Here is an 11172-nt window from a genome sequence, read left to right as displayed (position 1 = left end):
CTACACTGTAAAAAGAATGTATTAAGTAAAACTCCTAGTCAAGTTTTATACTTTTCATAACGAATCTTAAATATTCATTCTTTAAACATCCCTTTCCCATGTCAATAAGCAAAATAAATAGTGCTCTTAGAATAATTAGTCCTCTTATGTAAATGCATACACTACATTATTTAGCCAGAGAGTAAGAGAATATAATAGGAATCAGTGAGCTTCATCAATTTATTTATAGAATAAAGGAAAGTATGCACATGTGGTAGATGGGGAGGTGTGGAAATAAAATGCATTCTATTACATTGATTAGTTCAGTAATGATAATTCAACCTTTCCCTTTTTCTTGTTAACTCTTCTTGTTTGATCGTGAATTATTTCCATTTATCCTTCATTCCTTGCATTATTCCCAAACATGAAAAAAAAGTAGAGAAAAATTTAATTTTTAAAATAACTCTGGTTTTTAAATTATTATTTTTGTGCTGAGACGATAATGTGATGATGTCAGTACTGTTTTAATACTGATTAATTTCATTGTGTAGGCACAATAACATACATCTAAGGAAATACTACCTTCATGTTGACCCTCACTTTAATTTGTGGTTAAACTTCTTAAAGTGTATGGACTGCCAGTTGAGTTTCATGTCTAATGGATGGATTTGCTTTCTGACTAGTGTGTTTGTGTGTGTGTGTGTGTGTGTGTGTGTGTGTGTGTGTGTGTGTGTGTGTGTTTGTCCAGTTAGAGCTGTTGGTGTCAGTGTGTCACAGCACCTTAGGGTTTTTGTGGCATGCTGGCCACTGTTATAACTGTTTTATGTCACAGTTGCACAGGACTAGTATTTTCTTTCCTCTTTAGGAAGCTTGAATGGGGTCTTCTGGAATCAGGAAATTTAGTTATCAGAAAGTTTCAGGTGAGATGTATTTTGAGTCCTCTGGGTCATGTTCCATAGTACATGTATCTTTAGCAATAGAGACTAATCTCTACCATTGTAGGTAACAAGAGGCAGCAATACTTATTATGCATTTGGACTCTCCTGGAAAACCCCAACCAACAATTCAAAAGCTTGCTTCTCATGTCTGGTGTTGGGGTTTTTGTCAGATATTCTGTGGCTCTTAGTGTGAACTATGTATTCTTTCAGTCTGTTTCATCATGAAAAGTTTTTTTTTTCTTCAATGGTAATAGATTTTTAGCTTATTGCCATCTGAGCAGGCAGTTGTGATCTTTCAGAGCTTAGAGTATATTTCAAAAATTTCCTTTTGAAATTAAATATCTACTGGTACATATCTAGCTTTTCCATTTATAATTCTGTTAACTTCCAAAGAACTTGCACTTTAAACAGACCTTTTTTCTTATTTTAGTTTGGTGCCAAATTAGCCACAAAAAGCACTTTGAATATTCTTTCAGAATCAGTTTAATTGGATTAGAAAGCTCCTATGCTCTCCTTCCAACTTGAACACAGATTTATCATTTTCTTGCTATAAAATAATCTTTTTGTATACTATGAAAGTGTGTTGCTTTCGCTGTTAATAAAAAAGCTAGTTGGACAATGCCTAGTCAGGAGTTTGATGGCAAATAGAATACTGGAAAGAAGTAGGGTGGAGTCTCAGAAATTGAAAGGAGACACAAGTTGAGGAGATTAATATGTATTGAGGAAAGATACCAAGTCAATTGGCAGAGTGTGGATAAGAAATGTGGGTTAATTTAAAATGAAAGAGTTAGTTATTTACAGGCCTTAGTTTTTGGCCAAAAAATTATAATTTGTAAGTTTCAGTGTGGTTATTTGGGGGGGGGGGCTGGCAAGACAGAATAATCTACCTACAAATGGTGGCTAAACGTCCAGAACCTACATCCACACAATCCCTGAGAAAGATTTTAACAAGGCTCTAAACACACACACACACACACACACACACACACAAATGGGATCAAACTTGGGTTCCTAGTCTCATGTGTCTCATGATGACTACAGTACAGAATCATCTTCCAGTAGCTACCTGCAGGATGGAGTAGCCAACTACTAGGTTCTAGAAGGCAGGGGGCATCATTTCCTAATCTGAGCATTTAGCTGCAGGGGCTGATGTAGCAGATGAAAGGAAAAACAGAAGAATGCCAACTACACAGGCTGTGAGTGTGCTGTGTGGAGCAGAACCTAATGGAAAGAACTGTTTTGGGTCTTTTTTGTTGTTGTTGTTTGTTTGTTTGTTTTTGTTTTGCCCGCTTTGTTTTTTAGTGAAAGTACCTATAGCTCCATCAGAAGATTTAACATTAAATTGCAAGCAAAAATAAAAGAGAAATTTGCTTTATGTAATCAAAGAACAATACAAATGTTCAATAAGGACAAATTCGTACTGATAAATCCTCTGGTTGTCCTGCCTTTACTTCCTGCCTGGCTACTGGCCAATCAGCGTTTTATGAAAATACAATTGAGTCGGGGAAGCGGGAGCGGGAGGGTATTGGGAGCAGGGGAGGAAGTGGAAATTCTTTAAATAAATAAATAAGGGGAAAAAAAAGAAAATACAATTGACAGTAAGAGTTAGCTATTAATAAGCCTATGCTGTGGTTGAGCACTTATAATTCATATTATGTTTTAAGGTTGTTATTTGGGGGAATGGCTAACAGGACAGAGAAGTCCATCTACATCTCTAATTAGTGTATCATAAACCAATCCATCCTGTAATTTGTAAGTGCAGACTCTAAGACCTCTGAAATTTATTATACTAAAAATAAATCATATTCTAATGTGCTATTTAAAAGCTGTAACCTTATATAAAACTTGCTATAGCTCATTTAAATGTTTTAGATTTTAGTGGTATATACATATTCAGTACACATACATACAAAAAAGGATTTTAAACTAAAACTAAGTCATTTTTAACTAAAATTCAAACTTTCAGTTTGGCAGCAAGGAATGAACTTTAGTGCAAGCACCTCCACTGCCTGACTTCATTCTTTTGTATGTCAGCTTCAAAATTAAAATTCTCCTTATATCTTAAATATTTCTCCCCAAATTAGATATTATCCTAATTAACCCTACCTTTAATATAGGTGCTTAAATTTTTCTATATTGTCTCTTTTTTCACAGTTTGCACATATCAAGCTTATATCCGAAGTCACAAGTTTAGATCTTCTATCACCTAACTGCAATCACTAAAACCCACCCTGGAAATTCAAGCATAAAAATCACATCAATGTTAATACAACTTATTGGTTGTATAATTCATAGTCAGACAAAATGTGCTTAACATAAGACTGTACTTACAGTTTCCATTTGTGTCTTTATTCTAAAATAAGAAGTGGGACTTAAAGCAGTCGACAATGGTGAGTAAATGTTCTTATCTATTTTGACATACCTTTCCTAATCAACTCTTAATCCTGATACCATATAATTAATAGTACTTATGAAATGCTTACCTTATCAATGTCATCATTGTTCAGCTCATTTCTTGGTAGTTATGTTTGTGAGAAATTATGCATGCAGCTTCTGATATTACTAAGATACACAACCAATAGTTCTCTAATGGACTTAATACCCTTTATTGACCAACAAATCATTAAGAGGTATCTGACAGTTAGTATTGAGGTTTTTGTTTAATGAACCATTTTTTTCCATTAAGACATTATCCAAATAGAGTATCTCCATGCTAACACTTTTTAATTAATTGTTTTTGTTGGTTTATTAAATAGTAAGTTTTCTTAGTTTTCATATTTTTCATTTTATAGTGATTAGAAACTGCTGATGCTAAGAATATTCCTTACACATATACCTGAACCCAGACACACAGTTACAAAGAGACAGTTCAAAACACACACACCAAACAAACAAACATATTGCAACAATGGTCAGTAATAGTTTCATTCACTGAATTTTTAAGTAATCTGTGTCTCTACTTTAAAATATTTTACTAGATTTAAATCAATTTTTATATTTCTTTACTTTATAATAACAAATTAAAATTTAAATGTTGGATAAATTCTATAACAGTTTAAATGAATGCTTTTCAATGCATACACAGTCTGTAAAAATATACTGATTTTGAAAGATCTTGGAGTAGGTAGCCCTATATGCATCTGATGAGTACATATTCAGTATCACAAAGAGAAGATGATGAATTTGAATACTCGCTCTTTTGCTTTTGTTGTTTGTTTGATCTCTGTGAGTTTGAGACCAGCATGGTCTACAAAGCAAGTTCCAGGACAGATAGGACTGTTGCACAGAAAACCCCTGTCTTGAAAAACAAACAACCAAGAAATTGGGGAGGTGGTGAACACCCACTCTTAAAGTAACCCAGGAAAAATTTCAGCTACCAGCTTGAATGTAGAATTAAATTATTTCTCCTCTTCTAACTTCATTTCTTCGTCAGTTTTATGATTGTTTCTTAGACCATGGAATGCATTTTCAAAAGAGGACAAGCAGAGTCAGTTCTTTGTCTATAATAGTTTCATATGTACGATGAAAACTAGTTGCTGATGTTGTTGACCAGTTGTGTTTCCTGAACTTATAAAAAAGCAGGAAAATGATTAAGTAAAACTTTAAAAAGCTAGAATAGGAGATGCTGCAAAATAATTTTTGTTTTATTCTATTCATCAGTTCCAGATTGATTTACTTTTTAAGAGGGTGGAAATATAAACTGCCTGGATAGAAGGTAAGAGGAATAGTACTACTTTTAGTTGGAAATGGTTTATTGTCATGCCAAGATTAGTAACATAATTGTGACATACAAACATCCCTTTTTCTTACTGAATATATTTATAAATATATGTAAAGATATATCTTGATAATTACCATAAGTAAATTTCATTATGAAATTGTCAAGATTTATGTGAATACTGTCTTACAATTTTGCTTACTTTGTTTAAAACAAAAAGAAAATAAATTGAATAAAAATAATGTTTGTACCTCTAACAGTGTTTTAATATTCTAGATTTTTTGATATCATGATTACATATATTATAAATCTTATGACTGTTTTGTCCATCTCTCAAGAATGATGTGGAATTTTGATGGAGCTTACATTAAACCTGTATACTACTTTTAGTAGGAATAGGGATGTATTAGATTTAAATACAATATAGTAATATGTTATATTCTTAAAACAATAAATTAAAACACAAAATAAAACAAATATAGTTAATATGAATGCTGTGAAATTCTTATTAGCCATCCATCAATAAATTATTTTAAAAGATAGGAAACATAGGTACATAGAAGACAGTGAAATTCTAAAATCCATCTGTGTCTGTTTTCTCAATTGCTTGATCATAAAGAGGTTCCCTTTCCTTAGAATTGGTTTCTTTCTTTAAACTCTTGGCTCTGAATGGATTTCTCGGCCTGATTCGTGTTCCCAGATGTTAAAGAACTTAAGGTCACTCCTCACATAAGGTCGCTCTTTATCCTTTTCAATTGAGACACAATAATCTTTGAAAACTGTGAGCCACTTGTACATAATTTACACTCAACACAGTGAGACAAAGTAACACATTTGTTTTTTTGAAGGCAGATCATTCTGCACAATGTACCTAGCTTGGTTTTCCTATTTGACAAGCCTCTTGTTGTTTAGAAGTCCTTTCATCTAGCCAGTTGTATTTGTGCTCTTAAATTGGAAATCAGTGTGGCGGTTTCTCAGGAAACTGGGAGTCAACCTCCCTCAAGACCCAGCAATTTCACTCTTGGGAATATACCCAAGAGATGCCCTATCATACCACAAAAGCATTTGTTCAACTATGTTCATAGCAGCACTATTTGTAATAGCCAGAACCTGGAAACAACCTAGGTGCCCTTCAATAGAAGAATGGTTAAAGAAGGTGTGGAACATATATACATTAGAGTTTTACTCAGCGGTAAAATACAATGACATCTTGAATTTTGCATGCAAATGGATGGACATAGAAAACGCTTTACTGAGTGAGGTAAGCCAGACCCAAAAAGAGGAATATGGTATGTATTCACTCATAAGTGGATTCTAGCCATAATTAAAGGTCTTTGAGCCTATTATTCGTGATCCTAGAGAAACTAAATAAGAAGGTGAACCTGAAGAAAATCATGTAGTTATCCTCCTGGAGATTGGAAATAGACAAGAGTCCCAGAACCTTCATCTGGCGATGGATGGAGATAGGGACAGAGACCCACATTGGAACACTGGCCTTAACTCCCTAGGTCCAAACGAGAAGCAGAAGGAAAAAGAACGTGAGCAAAGAAGGCACGACCAGAGGGAACCTTCATCTGACGATGGATGACGATACAGACGGAGACCCACATTGGAGCACCAGACTGAGCCCCCCAAGGTCCAAATGAGGAGCAGAAGGAGGAAGAACATGAAAAATGAAATCAGGACTGCAAGGGGTGCGATCACCCACTGATACAAGGGGACTGATCTAAGGAGAGTTCACCAAGGCCAGTTGGACTGGGACTGAACGAGCACATGATCCAACCAGATTCTCTGAATGTGGCCAGATTCTCTGGATGTGGCTGGCCCAGAGTCTTTCTGAAAAGCCATTGACAATGACACTGGGACTTGTTTCCTCTGCATATACTGGATTTTTGGGATCCAGTCTGTTTGGATACTCACCTTCCTGGACCTGGAGGGAGGGGGAGGACCTGGAACTTCCCACAGGGCAGGAAACCCTGACTGCTCTTAGGGATGGAGAGGGAGGAGGAGAGAGAGTGGGGTGAGTGGGAGGGTGTTGGGAGGAGGGGCGGAAATGGAAACTTTTATAATTTAATAAAATTTGAAAAAAAATATCTTCTGGACTTTTATCTAAATAATTTACCAGGATCCATTGCTCATGAATTTGAGTGAAACCATTTTATTCCATTTAAACTAATTGTAGATAGTCTGAGAACAATTATTTTAATTACCTATTTGCTAAGATGTCTGATTTAGAAAACAGTTTTATTGAGCACTATTCATGTTCAATTAAATTTTAACTCAAATCTTAATACTTAGTCTTAGCACTTGCTCTAGTTTAGTTTTTTATCATAGCTTCAAAGTCGTCATGCGCATGTCCCATTGAGTGTGGAAATGTCCTAAGACATAGTACTTGTTCATCAGATGCCATTTCTATTCAGCAGAATGCCTCAAGGAACTGCACTGACAAATCTTCCTTCAGTTTTCTCCCATACCACATACCATCACATCCTTCTTGACTTCACACCAGGACTCTCTGACTCCTTCATTAGATTCATTCCATTCATTCATTCATTAGAATAGCATTCTTCAGTTCTATAAATATTAGTTCATTACTCTGTTTTGTTGTGGGAGTACTCCCTTCCTGTAGCCTCCTTATGATTAGCTATATATTACTGATTAACAAAAATGCCTGCTTAATGGCTTAGAACAATAGCAATCCCTTATTCGTAATTTTGTTATTTAATTAAGTCTCAACAGAGATAGCTTATCTCTATCTTCATTATGTAGAATTATCTGAACAAAACAAGACAGGAAGAACCATAGATAAATTACTAGCTGGCAGTCATTAGAAAGCTCAATCTCGTTACATTTCAGAACTTTAATTTTAATTCATTTGACTGTTTTTGGCATTGTAAGGATTGGTTTTATCTTTAAGACATTTTATGCAGTAACTGGGTCAGCCAAAGGAGGTCCTGAGCTGACAAGTTGTAGTGCCCATCCTGCATTTATTATAACTTTGAGTTTAATAAGTGTTTGGTATTCTGAAGAAACAGCTCACTAAGTTGAATGCTTCTCATGCACGGATCAGGACCTGAGTTCTATTGCTAGTACCCACCTAAAAACCTTGAGGTTTTGAGATACACTTATAATTGCAACAGTAGCAAGGCAGAGACAAGTGGATTCACACGACTTGCAGAACTCATGCTGCATTAATTGGCAAGCCTTGGGATTTAGGGAGAGACCCTATCATGTACACACACAAAAGGTGGAGCTGGAGACATGGCCCCATTAAGAGTGTGCATCTCTTCCCATCAGCAAGGTGAACACTCATAGTTACAAATAGTTTTGAGTGTCTGAGTGCATATTGGGGATATAGTTTCAATGTTATGGAATTAGACACCAATTCAGGCCTCTTTGATAAAAATGTATTCATGTGTTTCACAAACAGGTATGGAGGCAAAAGATCCTTATACTAAAAATAAAAAGGAATAAAAGCATCCATAAACAAGATGTACTGCTTGTGAAGAAGGGTACTCATAGGTGAGTACTGAACTCTGTATACATATACACCTGCACCCTAAAACAAATACATCGCTAACACTCACAAATGCACATAAATAAGAAAACAGTAAACAAATTGAATATAGCTGTTATTACAGAAACACAAAATGGACTCATAGAGTTAATAATTTAGTGAGCATATAGGAAGAATGGACATCATGAAATGGGAAAGCAAAGTAATCATCAAATAAAGACATGTTGTTATTTGATGATCCATAAAGAAACCACAAGAGCTATACTGTACTAGCAGTATATATGAGATAAATTTAGTTGACAGAGAGTAGAATTGTATCTAAAGTCCAAATCACACTTGCACTGGGTATATGCTATTAAAGATCAATTAGATTCTAGACTGAATTCCATAGCAGACCATACTCAAATACAGTGCATTACAAATAAACCTAACAAGTGTAATATCTATATGCAATCACACAAGGGTGGTGGAAAAGAGCATGTAATTGAGGAATGCATTATTTTTATTGTGCTACACAACTGAATATGTATATGACAATTCCTCTCAAATTATTTCAAAAACCCAAAATGGATGTATATAATGAAGTGATAAAAACAGTCAAACACTAAAAAAAGCGCAGCCTGAGAAGCTAATTTCAATGAAACTTGCTGAAATGCAGTGATTGAATATATGACATTTATAACAATATCTACACAGATCAGTCAATTAGAATATAAGACAATACAATTCATTAAAAATGCTTTGTAAAGGTTATTACTATAGAAATGTTAGGTGATAGTCTTCCATTTGAATCCCTAAAAAATTTTATGTACAAATGAAATAAGATTAATTTGCAATTTAAATATTCTGCCTTCATTTATGACTAATTTTCCAACTTCCATGAATTCCCTTATATGAAACAGAATTGAAATTCTCATTTTATGGAAAATATGGAATAAAATTCATGGTATTCTTAAAGCGATTAAATTCATACGTTTTTATTTTATGGTTTAATTTATATTGGAATGCCATGTTGAAATATAGCACGATATAACTATATACTTTTTAGCGTTCCCTCTGAATTTCTGATACAATATTGGTAGCACAGCATCAGAATGCTATTGGTAGGAATCTTCTAATGGTAACTCAACCATTTGTTATAGCTGGGCAGCTTACATGGACCATCTTGTCTCAGAAAGTGGTCATGTTTCTATCTGTAATATTTCATACAAAAAGTCCGTATTGTTATATATTCTATGCTAAATATTAAGTAGCAAAATTTGCATTTTACAATAACTTTATCTACTCCAGGTTCATAAAAAGTGTCCGAGTCATATATTCAATCTGATTCATCTGCTTTCTTTCTTTTCTATTTGTATACATATACCTGCATATCCGTATGCAATATACAACTCTCTCCATCACATCTAAACTTGTCCCCTTCTCAGTTTCTTCTTGTCATTTTTCTTATAAACCTCTAAGTCCAATTAGCAATAACCTTAAGTGTATGCATGTGAGGCCATCTATTGGTGCATGAACAACCAACCAGTGTCCGTACCTTCACAAAAAATGATTCTTCTACTTCTAGCAACCACCCCCTGCCAATACCTACTGAATGTAGAGAACATCATTAAGTTCGTCTTCCTCATGTATGCTAGTCTTTTGACTGGCTTTACCTAGCATAGATCTTGCAAAGTTAAGTATAGCTGTTTTGAAATACGAATACAATTGCCATATCATGTCTGGATGTAATAATTTCACAATAATATTCCCCATAATCTTATTCTTAGAGATTTTTAAGGTCCTCTTATAAGATGTTTTGAGAACCTTGGTCTTGATGGGATTGATACAGTTTATTTTTTTCTCATTTTGAGATGAACAGAATGGATCATGTGGAAACAATCATAGCTGTCTGAAAAGGTGTATAAATTAGACAACTCATCAGATAGGCACAACCAGAAAAGAAACTTACTCATGGCATTTTAGGGTTAAAACACCAAGAGCAGAGAATAAAAATATAGTATTGATGTATTGACTTATTTCATTCCTTAACAAAAATCTATTACCTTCCACTAATATTACCTTCCACTAATATTATGTGGCCTTTTAATTTAAAAAAAGTTAATTTTTCATTTTTATCTCAAATTGTTTTATAAGTGTTTTTTATTAACAGTGAAGTTTACATAGCATAATACAATGTTATGAGTTAATTTTTGTATATAAATGTTTGTAGTAGAGATACAGAGAACTTTAAATCACACATTTCTTTCCTGCATTCTTAATTATATTTATATTTTTCAAACATGAAATTTGTGCATTAAACTAGTTGTGATATTTAGCTACAGTTAGGTTCGACCGGCTAGTATTAGCCATCCTTAAATAACAAAGTAAATTTATTTGTAGAATTCATGGAAATATCATGTAGTAAACACTAGCTTACTATTAACAATCATTCACAAGAAGTGATGTGATTAATTAGATTTAAGAACATTTTTAGATAAAAGCCACCTGCTTAGAAAAGCATAGTCCCAGAAGCATAGTCTTTATAGGAGGCTAAGCCCAAGTCTTCTCTTTTGCTTAAGATGAGATCGAGCAGAGGCAGTGGATTGTGAATGTAGAAAAGGGAAGATACCCCCAAATAGCTTGTTTTAAAAATATCACTGCAGACTATCAGAGCTTAATTCAGATGAGGAGCTTCTGAGTACAGAGCTGCAGTCTAGGTTTTGATTTATCTTCCCATGAGAAATGGATCCTTGGTTGGATGTTGTCCCCAGAAAACATTAATCTTGCTGCAATTTACACCTTGGGGACCCTCTCGCAGCAACGTGTCCAGAGGTCAGAGAAGAACCTTAGACAGTTAGAAACTGACAGTTGAAACCATGGTCATAGAACATAGAATGCTGACTCTAAACGCAAGAGCAACGTGGATGGGCAGTGATGGCTTTACCTGAAATTTTTGTTTCTGATCCTAAGTGATAATGTTTTTATACATTAGCTGTACTGCCTTGAAAGCAGAATATACTGTTAAAAGATTCCTGAGG

This window comes from Myodes glareolus, chromosome 20 (genome assembly GCF_982192425.1).
Source record: "Myodes glareolus chromosome 20, mMyoGla1.1, whole genome shotgun sequence".
Lineage (NCBI taxonomy): Eukaryota > Metazoa > Chordata > Mammalia > Rodentia > Cricetidae > Myodes > Myodes glareolus.
The sequence above is the reverse complement of the archived record's forward strand: the minus strand, read 5'-3'. Positions refer to the sequence as shown.